We start from the raw sequence: 17,758 nt of genomic DNA, 5'->3' as shown, positions 1-17,758 counted from the left end.
TACCGCTTGTATATCCCTCACATACTGTGTTATTTTCTTTAATGAGTAACTGGTTGTCTGAAAACATGAAACAATTGCTATATTGCCTTAGGATGTCCAAATCTACCAAGCTGGTCGCAGGGACATTAGGAAATTACATATCCATGCTGTCCAGTCCTGTAACAGGGTGAACTATTTAAGATTAAGGATTGAGTTTTAATAGCTATCTCCCTAGGGTAGTTTTTGGGGTGTTATATAGTGTTATGATATGAAAGTGCTGTTCTGTATGCAAACTAGTTTCTGGGGTTATGGGAAAGATGTTATATATTGGTAGGATATGGTAGTGCTATTCCATGCGCAAGCTAGCTGCTTTAAGCTTAATTCCACACAATGCCACACCGTTTAACACGTTTATGACCTAATCCTAACTTTATAGGGAAATTTTACCATCTAGATGTTTGCATGCTCTATTATCTAACTGGGAAACCCACAAATCTTCTTCTCTTTTGGCTGTTCCTGTTAGGGGTCGCCACAGCTGATCATCTGTTCATCTGTTTCCGTTTCTTCCTGTCCTCTGCATATTGCTCAGTCACACCAACTGCCTTGTCCTCTCTCACCACGTCCATAAACCTTATTTTAGGCCTTCCTCTTTTCCTCTTACCTGGCAGCTCCATCCTTAGCATCCTTTTCCCAATATACCCATCATCCCTCCTCAGCACATGTCCAAACCAACGCAATCTTGACTCTCTGACTTTGTCTCCAAACTGTCCAACCTGAGCTGACCCTCTAATATACTTATTCCTAATCCTGTCTACCCTTGTCACACCCAGTACAAATCTTAACATCTTTAACTCTGCCACTTCCAGTTCTGACTCCTGCCTTTTTGTCAATGCCACCGTCTCCAACCCATACAACATAGCTGATCTCACTACCCTCTTGTAGACCTTCCCTTTCACTCTTACTGGTACCCGTCTGTCACAAATCACTCCTGATACTCTTCTCCACCCATTCCACCCTGCCTGTACTCGCTTCTTCACCTCTCTTCCACACTCACCATTACTCTGAACTGTTGATCACAAGTGTTTAAACTCATCCACATTTGCCAACTCTACTCCCTGCATCCTCACCATTCCTCTATCATCCCTTTCATTCACACACACATATTCTGTCTTAGTCCTGCTGACCTTCATTCTTCTCCTCTCTAGAGCATATCTCCACCTCTCCAGAGTCACCTCAACCTGATCCCTACTCTCACTGCAGATTACAATGTCATCCGCAAACATCATAGTCCATGGGGCCTCTTGCTTGATCTCGTCTGTCAACCTGTCCATCACCATTGCAAATAAGAAAGGGCTCAGAGCTGATCCTTGATGTAATCCCACCTCCACCTTAAATGGATCTGTCACTTCCACTGCAGACTTCACCACTGTCATGCTACCCTCGTACATATCCTGTACAACTCTTACATACTTCTCTGCCATGCCTGACTTCCTCATACAATACCACAACTCCTCTCTAGGCACCCTATCATATGCTTTCTCCAAGTCCACAAAGACACAATGCAACTCCTTCTGACCTTCCCTATATTTCTCCATCAACAGTCTCAGAGCAAACATTGCATCTGTAGTTCTCTTTCCCTGCATGAAACCATACTGCTGATCGCTAATCATCACCTCCATTTTTAACCTAGCTTCCACTACTCTTTCCCATAACTTCAAGCTGTGACTGATTAGTTTTATCTCTCTGTAGTTCCTACAACTCTGCACATCACCCTTATTTTTAAAAATACGTACCAAAACACTTTTTCTCCATTCCTCAATACACCTCTTCAAATGCTTAGTATTCAACATCTAGTAATGCATAAGTATCTTTTATAGCTTTTTCTGCTTTCATATGAATGTAATCTAATTAACAAATGTATGTGTAATTGTTAATGTGTATTACTTAATATCTGTTCATGTATGTGATGCCCCTGCACTGGCCCAGTAATCAAGGAGCCTCAATCCTCACCACTGCCAATAGTGAGGGATGTACACAATGGGAGGATTACAAGTACACACACATTAAGGTACAATTTCCCTTAAGATCACATAGAGACCAGATGGCTTAGTGGTTAAGGTCTTTACCTCCCATGCACAAGGTACAAAGTTCGATCCTGACCTCTGACCAATGCCTGTTTGGAGTTTGCATGTTCTCCCTGTGTCTCAATGGGTTTCTCCCATTCCGGAAAACATGCTGAGTGTTTCCATCTCAAACTCACCAATGAATGGAGCTGTGGGCAGCAGCACAGATTCTACATGGTGCCCTATAGAGGGAAGAGTTATACAGACCAACCGCTTCAAGCATCTACTGTGGTGTGCAGTATCCTCAAGATAGGAGAACATGGTTCACAGACTGTGCGCTGCAGCAGGGCTAGCCACTCGACTTTGTAAAATATGACTCTAGGTGATTCGGTCATGTTGATTAATGTTGCCAAAATGGGCATGGGTAGATACCAGTCATAAGTGGGTTGGTGACCTGGCCTACTCTCACCCATGCCAGGGACCATTGCTAATGGTGGGAGGGGTATATGTGACCATATTGGCCAGTGTGTGTCTGCCATAATGCCCAAAAGCCCTGGGCCAATAAGCTACTGGCTGGCCAGTGTCTAGTTACCCAGTCTGGGTTACCTTAGATAGCTCTGTTGAGTGAAAGCCGGACATAAAACCAACCAACCTGCCAAACATGAACTGAGAATTGCTACGCTTAATGTAGGTTCACTGACAGGAAGCAGCTTGGAAGTGGATGACATGATGATACATAAGAGGCTGGACATCCTATGCATCCAAGAGATAAGATGGAAGGGCAGTGCAGCAAAGCCACTTGACTTGGGATCCAGACTCTACTACTCAGGTGGGGGACAGGCTAGAAATGGTGTAGAAATTGTGGTGAGAGAGAGGCTTCAGAAGGCAGTGAGGGATATCATCAGAATTAATGACAGACTCATGGCAATCAGACTCCAGTGTAATGATAGGGCAGCATTCATAATATCAGCATATGCCCCACAGCAGGGTTGGGATAGTGAGGAAAAGAATGCATTCAGACAGCAGTTGCAGTACCTACTAGATAAAGCAGGACAACATGAATTAGTGTTGATAATGGGTGACTTGAATGCACATATTGGGACAGACAGAACAGGATATGAGGCCTGGGTCCACATGGGTGGGGTAACAGGAATAAAGAAGGAGAAGCCATTCTAGACTTCTCTCTGGCAAATGGCTTGATAGTAGCCAACACATGGTTCAGAAAGAGAGACAGTCACAAGATCACATACCAAGAGTAGCCAACATATAACTCAGGTAGACTTCCTCCGAGTAAGGAAAAGGGACTGGGGTAAAATCCATGATTGCAAAGTCATCCCCAGTGAAACAGTCGTGCAACAGCATAAACCATTAGTTGCCACAATCAGCTGCAAGCAGTGGTCAGAGAAGGCTCTCAGGTCAATAGAGACCAGGCTGATGACCTGGAAGTTGACTGGAGAGAAAGTACAGCAGTTCAAGGAATTACTCAGGGCTTTAGCACCCCAAGAGTTGAAGAGGAGTGGCAGCGCCTAAAAAACAGCATGTGTTAGGACTATAGAAAAGATATCTGGCCGAGCCAGGTATGGAAATAAGGTACATAAGGAAAGCTGATGGTGGAATGCAGAAGTGCAGGAAGTCATCAAAAGAAAGAAGGAGTGCAGGAAAAAAATGGGAGCTAGAAAAGACTGACCAGGTTAGGAAGGACTACTGGTTGGCTAACAAAGAAGCTAAGGAAGAAGTTGCAACAGCAAAGAATAGGGCATTGGAGGCACTCTACCATCTTCTGGAAAGTGACTCAGTAAGGGGCACAAAGAAACTATATCAGGTTGCAAGGCAAAGACAGAAAGATAAAGAAGATAGTCAGACATCCTTCATAAGGGATGCCAGCAGCAACCTGCTTACCAGTCCACAGGACATTAAAGGGAGATGGAAAGAGAAACAACATGCTCACCAGTCCACAGGACATCAAAGGGAGATGTAAGGAGCAACAACCTGCTTACCAGTCCACAGGACATCAAAGGGAGATGGAAGGAGCAACAACCTGCTTCCCAGTCCACAGGACATCAAAGGGAGATGGAAGGAGCAACAACCTGCTTCCCAGTCCACAGGACATCAAAGGGAGATGGAAGGAGCAACAACCTGCTTACCAGTCCACAGGACATCAAAGGGAGATGGAAGGAGCAACAACCTGTTTACCAATCCACAGGACATCAAAGGTAGATGGAAGGAGCAACAACTTGCTTACCAGTCCACAGGACATCAAAGGGAGATGGAAGGAGCACCAACCTGCTCACCAGTCCACAGGACATCAAAGGGAGATGGAAGGAGCAACAACCTGCTTACCAGTCCACAGGACATCAAAGGGAGATGGAAGGAGCAACAACCTGCTTACCAATCCACAGGACATCAAAGGGAGATGGAAGAAGCAACAACCTGCTCACCAGTCCACAGGACATTAAAGGGAGATGGAAGGAGTACTTACAGCAGCTTCTGAATGAAGAAAACCCCACAGAAGTTGTAGTGCCCCAGAAACAGCCTACAATTAGAGAAGAAAAGGAGCCCACCCTAGAAGATGTAAGAACAGCACTAAGGAAGATGAAGTCAGGGAAAGCAGCAGGCTCAGATGAGGTGATAGCAAATATGATAAAGATGCTGGGTAAGATAGAGGAGAAATGGCTCCTGAGGGTACTAATAGCAGAGTGGAGTGAAAGGCGTATTCCAGATGACTGGAGAATAAGCATACTTGTGCCAGTGTACAAGAACAAAGGGGACATCCACAATTGTGGGCAGTACAGAGGGATCAAACTCCTACCACACTGCATGAAAGTTCTGGAGAAAGTGATTGATAAATGGATACACAGAGTAGTAGAATGTAAGATGGGAGATGAACAGTTTGGGTTCCGATCAGGATGCAGCACAAGTGATCCGATGTTTGCATTGAGTGAGAAGAAGCTAGAAATGAGGAGAGAGAGTCCAACTGGGCATTCCTAGACTTGGAGAGAGCATATGACAAGGTCCCAAGTAAGCTAATCTGGGCAGTACTGTGGTGGTTTGAAGTCTGGAAACATTGGTAGAATTATTGCAGGCTATGTACAAGAACCCAGTGACTCAAGTATGAACAGTGTTCAGCCTCACAGAGGAGTTCCCAGTGGGAGTAGCTGTACATCAGGGTTCAGCTCTAAGCCCACTGCTGTTCATACTGGTGATGGACTACATTATCAAACAGGTTGGAGGGGACAGATCAGCAAAGCTGATATATGCAGATGATGTGGCAGTACAGGCAGACTCTGAGCTAGAACTTCAGCAAAGGATAGGAGAATGGAATGCAAATCTGAAGGCACATGGGATGAAACTAAGCACAGATAAGATGGTGGTAATGGCAGCAAATTGGGGAGATCAGAAGATGAGAACAGAGATAGAAGGGAAGATGGTGGAACAGGTTAACAGCTTCAAGTATCTGGGAAGGGTGGTTGAGGAGAAGGGTAGTCTGAATGAAGAGGTCGAAGCAAGAATAAGAGGGGCTGCAGCCAACTGACATAGAGTATCGGGTGTACTCTATAGCAGAAGATTGCCAAAAAAGCTAAAAAGCAAGGTGTACAAGACAGTGGTGTGACTAGTACTACTGTATGGTACAGAAACATGGGCAGTAAAGGCAGAACGGTTGATGAAGCTAGAGGTGATGGAAATGAAGTGCCTGAGAAAGGTGGTAGGATGCACACTATGGGACAGATGAAGAAATGAGAACATAAAAACAGAAGCCAAAGTAGCTCTAATTGCAAGAAAGATCAAAGGGAACAGATTATGGTAGTTTGGGCACATTTAGAAAAGCAGAAGATGAAATGGTGAGGAAGATTTGGGACAGACAATAAGAAGGTAAACACACACACACACTTTGAGATATGACTTATATACAAACACACAGACACTCCTGGGGAAGACTGGCACAGGTTTACTAGCTATGCTCCATTCTGCCCAGACTATAAGGTAGTTATCACTGCCACCAACCCCTCTATTAGCTACTTAAAGCCCATACAAAGGGTGACCAATCCTACTGTGTAATGTTGTTATTGTCCAAATGGTAAGTTTGACCAAGAGAAAGGCTATTTAGGAGTGGCCTGTACAGTATCACCAAATACATATGCAAGTACTCTAAGAGCTTAAATATCTCTAAACAAACCAACCACATTTAAAAGATTTAAATATATTTAATAACAAATAATAAAAACATTGAGTATAATTCCCCATTTGGCATGTACCTCACTAGGCACATGCAACAGCTGGAAAGGCCACAAAAGTACCTCAAGAAGAGGATACTAGGCCTTAAACACATGTCCTACATGGACAGACTCAAAAAACTCCAGCTATTCTCTGTCTCATATCGTCTACTAAGAGGCAATCTCTGCTTGACTTACAAAGCCATGTCTGACCCAGCTCTGTTAGAAATGCTACATCTAAAGAAATCCCAATCCCCCCACAGCACACACTCCAGAGACCTCAACATCATTACCACAATCAACAGAACACGCTGGAGGGACAGGTTCACAACCCAGAGACTGCCCATGCTCTGAAACAGACTTCCCATACATGTCAAGCAGAGCACCTGACTGGCCGTCTTCAAGATAAATCTTGATGAGTGGATGGGAAATAGAAAGTTCACCCCAGGGATCACTCCAGTGGCTCTACTTGATAGACACACTGGGAACTAACGTCTGGCAGCACGATGTCAAGGCACTTCTATGGGCTAGGCTTGTAAAGGCTCCAGGGCCATTAGCCTAGTACATGCCTATGAACCTATGAAAAGAACAAGACAATACTCAAACAACACAGTAACTACAGAGTACAGAATCACAGGCAATATTTTAAAACAACATTGCAGGACAGTCTCAGATAAATATAGAAAACAATTAAACTAATATTTACTATATTCTTAACTATATCTAAAAGAAATGGCTGTACCCTACACTTACTTACAGAGCATGGCAGATGCAGAAGTGCTGAATGGATGTTCTTGCTAGGTCCAAGACAAGATACAAAATGCAAAGTCTTTTTCTGAGAGAGTTCTTAAATTAATAATCAGCATTACTGCTGGGTTAGCTTGGATGATATCACTCTGTCACCTGCCTTCAGTTCCCAGGCTAGCAGAAACTTAACAAAATTTTAGCATCTCTGTGTGAGAAGTACATATCTTTCAGATATTTGCTCAGAACTGAAAGTCATAAAACAATTAAATACGTTTACATATTAAACCTAGTAATTATTTCTGTTTCAAGACGATAGAAAACTTCTAGCTCTAGACATTGTGTCTGTTTGCTGCACTGAAACCGAGATAAAACAATCATAAACAATTTCAACTTATTTCCTTGAGGGTTTGCAAGTTAACTCTGTATGTTCCATCTTCTACTATTAAAACATACATTTGCACAGGTATATAGTTTATATACATTTATGTTCTTTTGCAGTAGGGTACACTGTGGTTACATTCTTGAAGCTCAGTACATAAGTTCAACACACACTTCTGCACCAGTAGTTTAATATACACATAACATATAGTTCTCTTACATTTGTAAGACAAGCCTATGAATCATATTAATATTGACAAATGACATATGATTATTTACAAAATTCCAAATAGCTGGGATGGCAGTACCACATTTCTCCCTTCTGGGAAAACTACATCTAGTTTTTCAAGTGACCATTGCGAAACATTGCTTGAGAGGGTTGAGCCTATTTGGGAATACCTTACCCCATTCCCTGTTTTGAGTGCCCATCTGTGTTGGCATTGCTAACCCCCCAGTGCTGTACTGTCATATCATATGCTTGCAACCCTAGGTCCACCTTAGTAACTTGGCATTTTGCTGGCTGTCTCAATGTAGCCATGTTAAAGGATTGTGGTCTGTAACTACAGTGAATTTCTTTCCATACAGATAAGGCTGACGTTTCTGCAATGCCCACACTATGGCTAGGCATTCCTTTTCTACCACTGCATAGCATTCCTCCCTGGGTTGGAGGACTAAGATATAACACTGGGTGCTCTTCTCCCTCAGAAGAAACCTGGCTAAGTACAGCCCCCACCCCATGGTTTGAAGGATCCACATGCACAACAAATTCTTTGCTGTAATCTGGACTGGCTAACACAGAGGACCCTCCCAAAGCTCCTTTAAGCTTCTGAAATGCCTGCTCACATGCTGGGGTCCACACTACCTTATATGGCTTGTTTATCCTTGTCAGGTCTGTGAGGGATGCAGCTGTGGTACTATAATTAGGAACAAACTTTCTGTAATACCCTGCTGTGCCTAATAATGCCCTCAACCACTTTTTGGTAACATGGGCAGGCCATGCCTCAATGGCTTCCACTTTGGCAGGTTCTGGCCGCATCTAACCACTCCCCACTCTATGTCTCAGGAAGGAGACCTATGCCATACCCACATGACATTTGCTGGACTTAATGTTCAACCCCTACCCTCTGTAGTCTGCCCAGTACCTCTCTGACATGCTGAATGTGCTCTTGCCAGGAATGTCTGTTGATAGCAATATCATCTAGGTAAGCAAGGGTAAAATCTCCTGGTGCTGCTAGGGTATGATCTACCAGCCTCTGAAAAGTCACTGGAGCATTTTCCATCCCAAAGGGGATCTTTGTGAACTCATACAACCCAAAATGAGCACAAAGGATGACCTCTCTCTAGCACTGGGAGTCAAGGACACCTGCCAGTAACCCTTGGTAAGCTCAGTGATGGTGAGATACTTAACCCCAGCCAGCTGCTCTAGGGCTTCATCTGTCCTAGGCATTGGGTAAGCATCTGACTCTGTGTGACTATTTTATTTCCTGTAGTCCAAATAGAACCTGGTGCTGCCACCCTTCTTTGGTACCAGCACCACTGGGGAGGCCCAAGGACTGCTGGACTCCTGAATTACCCCTAGATCCAACATTTCCTTTATCTCCACCCACAGAATCTGTTTGAATATCTCAGGCACCATATAAAGGGCCTGCTTAATAGGCCTTTGGGGTCCTGTACCCACATGGTGCTGCACCAGGTGGGTGCACCCTGGTTTCCCAGTGATCATATCTCCAAACTGCTGTAACACTACTCGGATTTCTCAAACCTGGGCAGGGGATAGCTGCTGGGACATTGCTACCCCTTCCACTGAGGTGTCAGTCTGAGCCTCACTGAGGAGATCAGTCACCAGATCCTTCTCAGGCTCCTACTGCCATCCACTGCAGATATTCAGCACAAGGGCCTCCCTATCATGGCAAAGTTTCATCACGTTAACATGGTACAATTTGTACCCCTGCCTCCTGCCTAGCAGTTCTACCATGTAGTTAACATCACTGACCTTCCTTACCACCTTGTAGGCTCCCTCCCAAGCTACCTGTAGCTTGTTGTGTCTGACAGAAATGAGAACCATTACTTGCTGCCCTACAGCATATGCTCTAGCTCCAGCATTCCTGTCATACCAGACCTTTTTCTGCTGTTGGGCTTCTGTCAGGTTCTCCTGGGCCAAGCCCATAAGTTTCTTAAGCCTTGTCCTGAGGTTTAGGACATATGCCACAACAGATTCCTTGTGGGATTCACACTCACCCTCTCACTCATCTCAAATCAAATCTAGAGGTCCCATCATCCTATGCCCATACAGCAATTCAAAAGGTGAAAAACCTGTGGATTCCTGGTTGGACAGAGGGAGTGCTGGGAGGACTTGGCTTGGAACCCTGGCTAAGGACACCACTCTATAGCTGTGCCAGTGGGAAGTCTTACTAGGGACCTGGAGAGAAAGGGTAGAAACCAGCCCCAGACTGACTGTGATCTCTGTGTGCTCTCAAGGGGAAATTGTACTTCACTGTGTGTGTACTTTTTATTCTTCCCAATGTGTATGCCCCTCACTGGTGCTAGTGGTGAGGATTGAGGCTCCTTGATTACTGGGCCAATGCACAGGCATCATAACCTGACACCCACTCACCAATCTATGAAAATAAGTGCTTAACTCAGCAATATATTAATAAACACTTTCATCTGCTTTGCTTCTATGCTTATGAAACTTTTTTTCTATAAGCTTCAGGTGTTAACTTAAGACACTCTAACAAACCATTTTAACTGTATTATAATTTATGCAATCAGTATCAGACAGTTTAGAAATAGCAGTTACAGCTTTTCCATGAAGTAAGGGAGTCAGGAACCATACCCAGAGCCCTTGGTCAACATTATACTGTTTACATACCCTTTCAAACATATTAATAAAACTATGAAAATTATCACCCTCTGTAAATTATGGAAGAAATGTACTAATCTTTGCTGATTCTGGAGTTCGGTTACTCCCGTCCCCATTACCTCCATGACCCTGGTGAAGAGTCAGCATCTCCTTTTCATGTTGCCTCTGCCACTCCTTTTCTTCAGCCTTCAGACATCTTAGTCTCTCATTTTCTTCAGCCTCCAGATGTCTCAGTCTCTCAGCTGATTTTATTTCCAAATGTTTTGCCTCCAGTTCAAGTCTCTTTAACTCTAGATAGAGTTTTAAGTGCTCTGCAGAAAGGTTGAATTGTCCATTTTCTGAGAACTATACATCCCCAAGGCCAGTCTGGTTGTCCTCCTGGTTGCTGGTCTGTGATGCAGCTGTGACTAATGCTGCAGCCATCTCTGCTGTAGTCAGGTTGGCATGCAACAGTCCTTTGGCTTGGCACATCTCAGACAACTGGCTCCTTGTCAGCTTGCCATACTCCTCTGCGGACATCTTTGTCTGCTCTCCCTGACTAACTAAGCTAACAAAAAAATAAATAAAACTATTGTGATATGAAACTCTTCATGTTCACTGTGTGGGTGATTGAGAGTACAAGCACGCTCTTTAGTGACCACTGTTTACAGGCTACAGGAATTCAATATCCACACCACTGAATCCTAATATGTGGCTATCCCACAACTACCAACCAATAAATATGACACCCAACCACTGGACCAGTAATCAAGGAGTCTCAATCCTCACTGCTGGCATCAGTGGGGGACATACATTGGGAGGATGACAAGTACACACACACAGTATTTCCAGATGCAGCTCTCTGCTTCAAGTGCAGTTTCCCTAAAGAGTACATGTAGACCACAGTCAGTCTGGGGATGGTTTCTTCCTCTTTCTACAGATCCCCAATAAGACTCCCCACTGGCACAGCTATAGAGTTGAGATCTCAGCTGAGTGGCCAAGCCAAGACTTCCAACATTCTCTCTGTCCAACCACTGCTTTGTGTCCCTGCCCAAGTAGCTGACACACACTCTCTTTGAGGGTTGATGTACACACACACACACACACACACACACACACACACACACACACACACACACACACACACACACACACATGGGAAAGATTGCCACAGCTTTATTAGCTATGCCCCTTCTGCCTAGACTATAAGGTAGTTTTTGCACCACCACCAGCCATTCCTTATCAGCTACTTTAAGGGCCTTAAGAAAGGGTGTCCAATCTTACTATGTAATGTTACTATTAATACAAATGGTAGTTTGTCCATGAGCAAGGCTATTAGGAGTGGCCCACAATGTCACCAAATGCATATGCAAGTACTCCGAGAACTTAAATATCTCTAATCAGATCAGCCACAATGAAGGGTTTAAATATATTTAATAATAAATACAAAAAGAACAAGAAAATACTTGGTATATAATCATAGTACCAACAGAGTTCAAAATCATAAGAAATATTTAAAACAACATTGCAGGACAGTCTCAAATAAATAAAGAAAAACATCTAAATTAAGCTTTGCTATATTCCTGACTGTATCTAAGAGAATTACTATACCATAATAACTCACTTGCTGTAGAGCAAGGCAAGTGTGTGGTAAATGGGTCTTCTTTAGTTGTTGCCAGGTCCAAGAGAGAATACAGAATGATCTGTCTCTCTCTCTCTCTCTCTGAGACTTCTCAAATTAATATCTCAAATATTACTCCTGGGTTAGCATACAGAATGACATCATGAGTTGTCATCTGACTCTATCCCAGGTGAAAACAACAATTGATAGCAGCTGGTAGCATTTAACATGGACAAGGGCTTTTTCTCAGATCTTTGGCAAATCCTGGAAGTCATAAAACGATAAAACACTTCCAAGATAATACAGAAAGCTCCCTAGTTTTAGTCATTGTGTCTCTTGCTGCCCTAAAACTGAAAGATAAGATCTTTTGTGAGCTGGCCATAAAGTAATTTAATTTCAGCTATTTTTCTGAAGTTAACCTTCTGTATTCCAGTTTCCAATGTTAAAATATATACATCTAAACAGTTACAAGAGTGCAGGTACATTTCTGTTCTTTTCCAGAAGGGCACACTGTGGATCTATTTTTAAGCTCAGTACTTTACAAAATATCTTTTCAACACACATCTGTACAAACCTAGTTTGATATATACATGACATACAGTTCTAATACATTTGTAACACAAACATCTTACATGAAGATGGTGACATTCACAAATTACATATAATCATTTACAAAATTCCAGACAGCTGTTTTGGCAGTATCTCCCTTTGTCACACTTCTATATGAATCATGTTGATATTCACAAATGACATATAATTATTTACAAATTCCAGCTGGTTGTGCTGGAAGTATGTCCTTTTGTCACACTTCTATATAAATCATGTTGATATTCACAAATGACATATAATTATTTACAAAATTGCAGGTAGCTGGGCTGGCAGAATCCCCTTTGTCACAGTTGGGATCTTGATTTAATGCTTCATCTGAAGGATGACACACTCAGAAGTGCAGCACCCCATTATATGAAGGAAGGAATAAGATAAAAATACTGATGCATAATCAACCAACAGGGAGGCCTCCAGTTACAGATGGTATTCTTGTGGAAGCCTGGAGGCTAGGAGGGGTAAAAGCAATAACAAGTTAGAATGCTCTAGCAATATTTTGGAATCAGAGATGGAAGGCTCTGGCAATATTTTGAAAGGGGAGATGGAAGGCTCTAGCAATATTTTAAAATGGGAGAGGGAAGGCTCTAGCAATATTTTAAAATCGGAGACTGGAGGCTCTAGCAATATTTTAAAAGGGGAGATAGTTGTAGCATCTTGGAAGAAAGCTACGTTGGCTGTGCTACACAAAGAGGGTAAAGACCCTTCAGACACAGCTTCATATGACCAGTTTCAGTTTTGAACCATGAATATAAAGTGTCTGTATCTATACCAGCAAAGAGAATGGCAAAATGTATTGCTACGACTGGTAAATATGGATTAGTGTGGTTTTGTGGAAGAGAGACAAACATTTGACGATCCATACTGAAGTAGAATGTAAGAAAATACCACCATTGTTGCTGGATCTTGATGCAGAGAAGACATTTGACAGTCAGATGCGGTTTTAAGAGTATGGCAATAACAGCATTTGCACTCCCTGACAGAATAAAGGGGTTAAGTAGAAAGATTTATGAAGGGTCAGGGCCAAGAATTAAGATAGGAGAGTTCCTCTCTGACAAGCTTTGTTTGAACAAAGAAACCAGACGCAGGATATCCAGAGATTTTGGCAAATATAAGACTCACAAATTAAATGATATGGCTGGTATGGTAATCAAGAAAAAAAATGTTTTATGTGCAGAGGATATTATTTTGTATTTGTTAAATCCAGAAAATGACATTTCAGTGCTGTAGAACATTTTGAAACAGTTTCATGTTTTATTTCTTTATTAACATTTGTTTACTGGGAAAGTCCAACTGGGACAGAGCCCATTTTCAGCAGATGCCCAAGGAGAAATGCTCTAGACACGTCTTTGGAATGTGTGAAGAAACCGAAGCACCTGCAGGAAACACACATGAATGCAAGGAGGACATGCAGACTCCACACAGAAGGCACCCCAGCTGAGAATCGAACTAGAGAACCTCTGCTGTGAGGTGACAATGCTAACTGCTGCACCACTGCGCTCCCCAGGATATAAAATAAATGCAGGTAAAACAAGGGTTATAGCAGTGAACTATCTTCCCATGCATGAATTGGTTAAGCAACTGTAGCATTTATGGGGACATGAAAAGATTAAGTATTTAAGTTTATGGTTTAAAAAGATTCTACGAGTGGCAACTAAGTATACATGGAAAGAGACTATAGAAAAAACAATACAAAAACTGAGAAAGTGGACTGTCTTGACTATGGATATGGATTGTAAGGTACAAGCAGTGAAAATATTTCTAGTTCCTTTAGTATTACATACAGGTCAGGCATATTATTATCAATGACAAGAGAAGTTATGGACCATAAATAATAAAGAATTGAATTAATTTATCTGGGAGGGAAAGACAACAAGAATTAATTGGGATAAACTGTTCCTCTCCATAGAATAAGGTGGTATAGGATTACCAGATCTAAAGGGATATTTTCAGGCTATGCAGTTAAGGTTCCTATATTTAACACAAGCAAAATATTACAAATCAAACTGAAAAGAAATTATGTTGAAAATGGGTAGGGGGTCAAGAAATACAGAGAGAGATGGAGTTTGTATGCAGGCCCTTAAAGAGAATAATAATAACTATACAGAATATTACATTTAGGATTATGGATGCAGGCCCTTAAGGAGAAAGTATTTTGAGAACTAAGCCAGCATGGAGATGCAGAAAGGACATTTTGCCAATAGGAATGACTGCAAGTGGGGCTATAGAACATGTACAAGAGAGAGCTGGAATTTATTGGAGATAATTAGCAAAGAGTACAATTTATTGGATAGAAATAAGTAGGGAGGGAAAGGTAATAGAGTGGGATAAGGCAAAGCAGAAGTTTGGACTGTGGGTTGGAGACTGCCTCCACTACCAGGCATTGATAACAGAGTATAGGCCGAGAAGGGGTTAGGGGTGTTAAATTAAATTCCTGCTTTGTTAAGTTTTTACTTGAGTCTAGAATAGAAGCTGCTACTGAAAAATAATAATTAGTGGGTGGGGCATATAACATAATGCATGATAATTATAAGAATCCCTTGGGCTTGGCTTATATAGGCTCCAGAGCCATTAGCCTAGTACACACCTATGACCCTATGAAAATAGTGGGAAGTGATATGTATATATATATATATATATATATATATATATATATATAAAGAGAGATTTAGGATTTTTTGCATGGTAGTGTTTGCATAGGTATTTTTATACCCAAAGCAGACCTCAGAGAATTTTTTCCTCAGGCAAAGTGCAAATACTGAAGATGTAACAGGAAAGAGAGGGGTAATTCGGAAATGTTTTTGGGGAATGCAATGTTGAGGGACCAGATTATTGTAACTAAAGAAATGATACTTTGATCTTGGAGAAAGAAACTGAATTGCCTATAATTACTAAGGCCTTACTTAATTTAATGCTATTGGCTGCCAAAAAGCAGCTACTAAAAAATTAAATAAAAATTTTAAACCAGTCATAACTGAACTATTGATTGTAGTAAGGGAGATAAAAGAATTGAAGGTGGGAGCTTTAGAAAAAGGAGTGAATGAACTACATGGAAATAAATGGAATTTGAGGGCACAACACATACAGAATAATGTTCAGTAGACAGAGTGACATAACAGAGAAGGTAGGACTTGAGCAAGTTATGTAATGTTAGAGTGAATGATAATCGGTAAAAAAGAAAACATGCATAAGGCACAAAAATGAAAAGTGTCTGTAATGGTTTGTTTTCTTTTCTATTACTGCATGTGTTCTCTTGTCATTACTCAGTTTAAGTAATCCATTCTGCATGAACTGTGCCCTGACCACAGCACTGTCTTACAAACCCTGACATTGCCACCTGCAGACACTCATTACCATATTATAATCTCCATAGCTGTTACGCTTCATTGTTCCATCTTTTTAAGCTTTGTGCTCAATCTCACATACTTCAAACTAGACATCAAATCACAGAGTCTTTGTGGCTTAAAGGGCTCTGAAATTTGTTGTTTAGAGCATTGGTGAAACCGAGAAGAAAGCTTGGATACCAAGCAATGTTAGTCATGTCTTGTCATGTTGCCACAGTTGCAGTATCTTTCAACAGTGCCACTGCAGAAAGAGTAATCAAAAAGTTGCTGAGATAAGCACCCCTAGGTGACTGGCACTGTAAATGACTGCCTACATCTCTTATGCCTAAGGCCACTAATAGAATGAGGTGAAGGAAATAAAGACTCTTTAATATAGCAGAAGTATGACTATAGGGGCCAAAATGAACCTAGGCAGATCAGACATTTTTTTTTTGCTTTGAAGCAAAGGAGTCAGTGTTGGGGAGTGGGGAATATAAAGCAGCTTGTTTTCTCAAGGTCTTGATGAGGCTGCATGGGATTTGATTTAAAACTTGAGAAGCTGAGAATTTTCTGGATCTTACCTTTCTGCAATGTTGACAGTAACCAGTGGTCAGATCCCAGAATAATTCGGCTACAGCTGTTTCTTGTGATCTAGCTGCGTAGCTCGACTTAAGCTGTCTTATATAAGATTGTGCTTTCCAGAATGGTCATCTGTAACTAGAAATCCACAGATAATACCTTTTCTCATATGTGGAGGGTTAATCTATAGTGGTAATAAAACCCCATGCTACCTACACTGTTAAATTGCTGGTGTTCACTTGAATTATGCCTGGATGTGAGCTGTTTTTGAATACTTAACTTATCCCGCTTACATTTCCCTTAGACTGATATACATCTTTCTCAGCATGAAACAGACCCACTTTCATGGACTGCCAGAACTCACAGAGCACTACATCTACAAAAAGAACAATTTCTAATATACATTTAGCTAACACATGTTACAAGTGAGGCTTGGCTGTTAGCAAAGATTTTAATGCCACTGGGATTAGCTGAGTATAGAGTTTTGGCAGGAATTATATTTTGTTACCTGTTTTTAAACAACTTTGAGTCATTTGATGTGGAGTTTTTGCCTTTAAGATGTTGTCATTGAGCTGTATACAGTCCAACTGAAAACAATAGAAAACAACAGACTAGGAATTCTTCTGAGATTTGGTCTGCATTCCTCCTCTTGAATTTTTTCCACCTTTCCTCAGGGTCTACAGCTTTGAAACTGACTCTAGTAGTCAGATAACTGTGAAATTCCCGGTTTCCTGAAAAAAATATATATACATTTCTTACCTCTTCCTGCAAAAGAAGAAGCCACAGATGCTGGAGAAACCACAGAAACATACAAATAATTGTGAAGATTCACTTTCATCTTGTAGTGTGTATTCCATCTTACAGTATAAATTACCTACCTCCAAACCAAAAAGTTTGACTGAAATAATTCTGATCTTTTACGTACTGACAAAAAAACAAAACTAGTGAAAACAAAAAAGAGAGCGGATTTGTAGAACTAAACTCCTTTATTGGTAAGTGCTTAGCATTGATAGGCAGAGATCAATACCTAACAACAAGGCATATATAAAACCCAGACCATAAGTTCAGTGTCTTTGTCTGTCTTAAAAAAGTACCGTAGGAGCAGGGGTGGGGGGGCCAAGTGGCGACTTAAAAAAATAGAATTGGAATGGCAGATCAGCATACCATAGCTTATATTATATCATTTAATGTTAATATGTAATGTATCTATTAATACTCAAAATAAAATAAAAGTCTTAGCTAGATACGCAGGCCTTTTGAATAAATAGATCAATTTAGGATATTTTAATATACATGGTTTTAAAATGTTGTAATTTTAAAGTAAATATATTACCATCACAAGGCTGGGTGATTTGGTATTTTTAATATTGAGATAAACTAGGCTTGAAGTTTATTGTTGGTGGTTTACTTAT

Source organism: Protopterus annectens, chromosome 4.part0 (genome assembly GCF_019279795.1).
Source record: "Protopterus annectens isolate FY-2018-M chromosome 4.part0, PAN1.0, whole genome shotgun sequence".
Taxonomy (NCBI): domain Eukaryota; kingdom Metazoa; phylum Chordata; order Ceratodontiformes; family Protopteridae; genus Protopterus; species Protopterus annectens.
Note: the sequence above shows the minus strand (reverse complement) of the source record.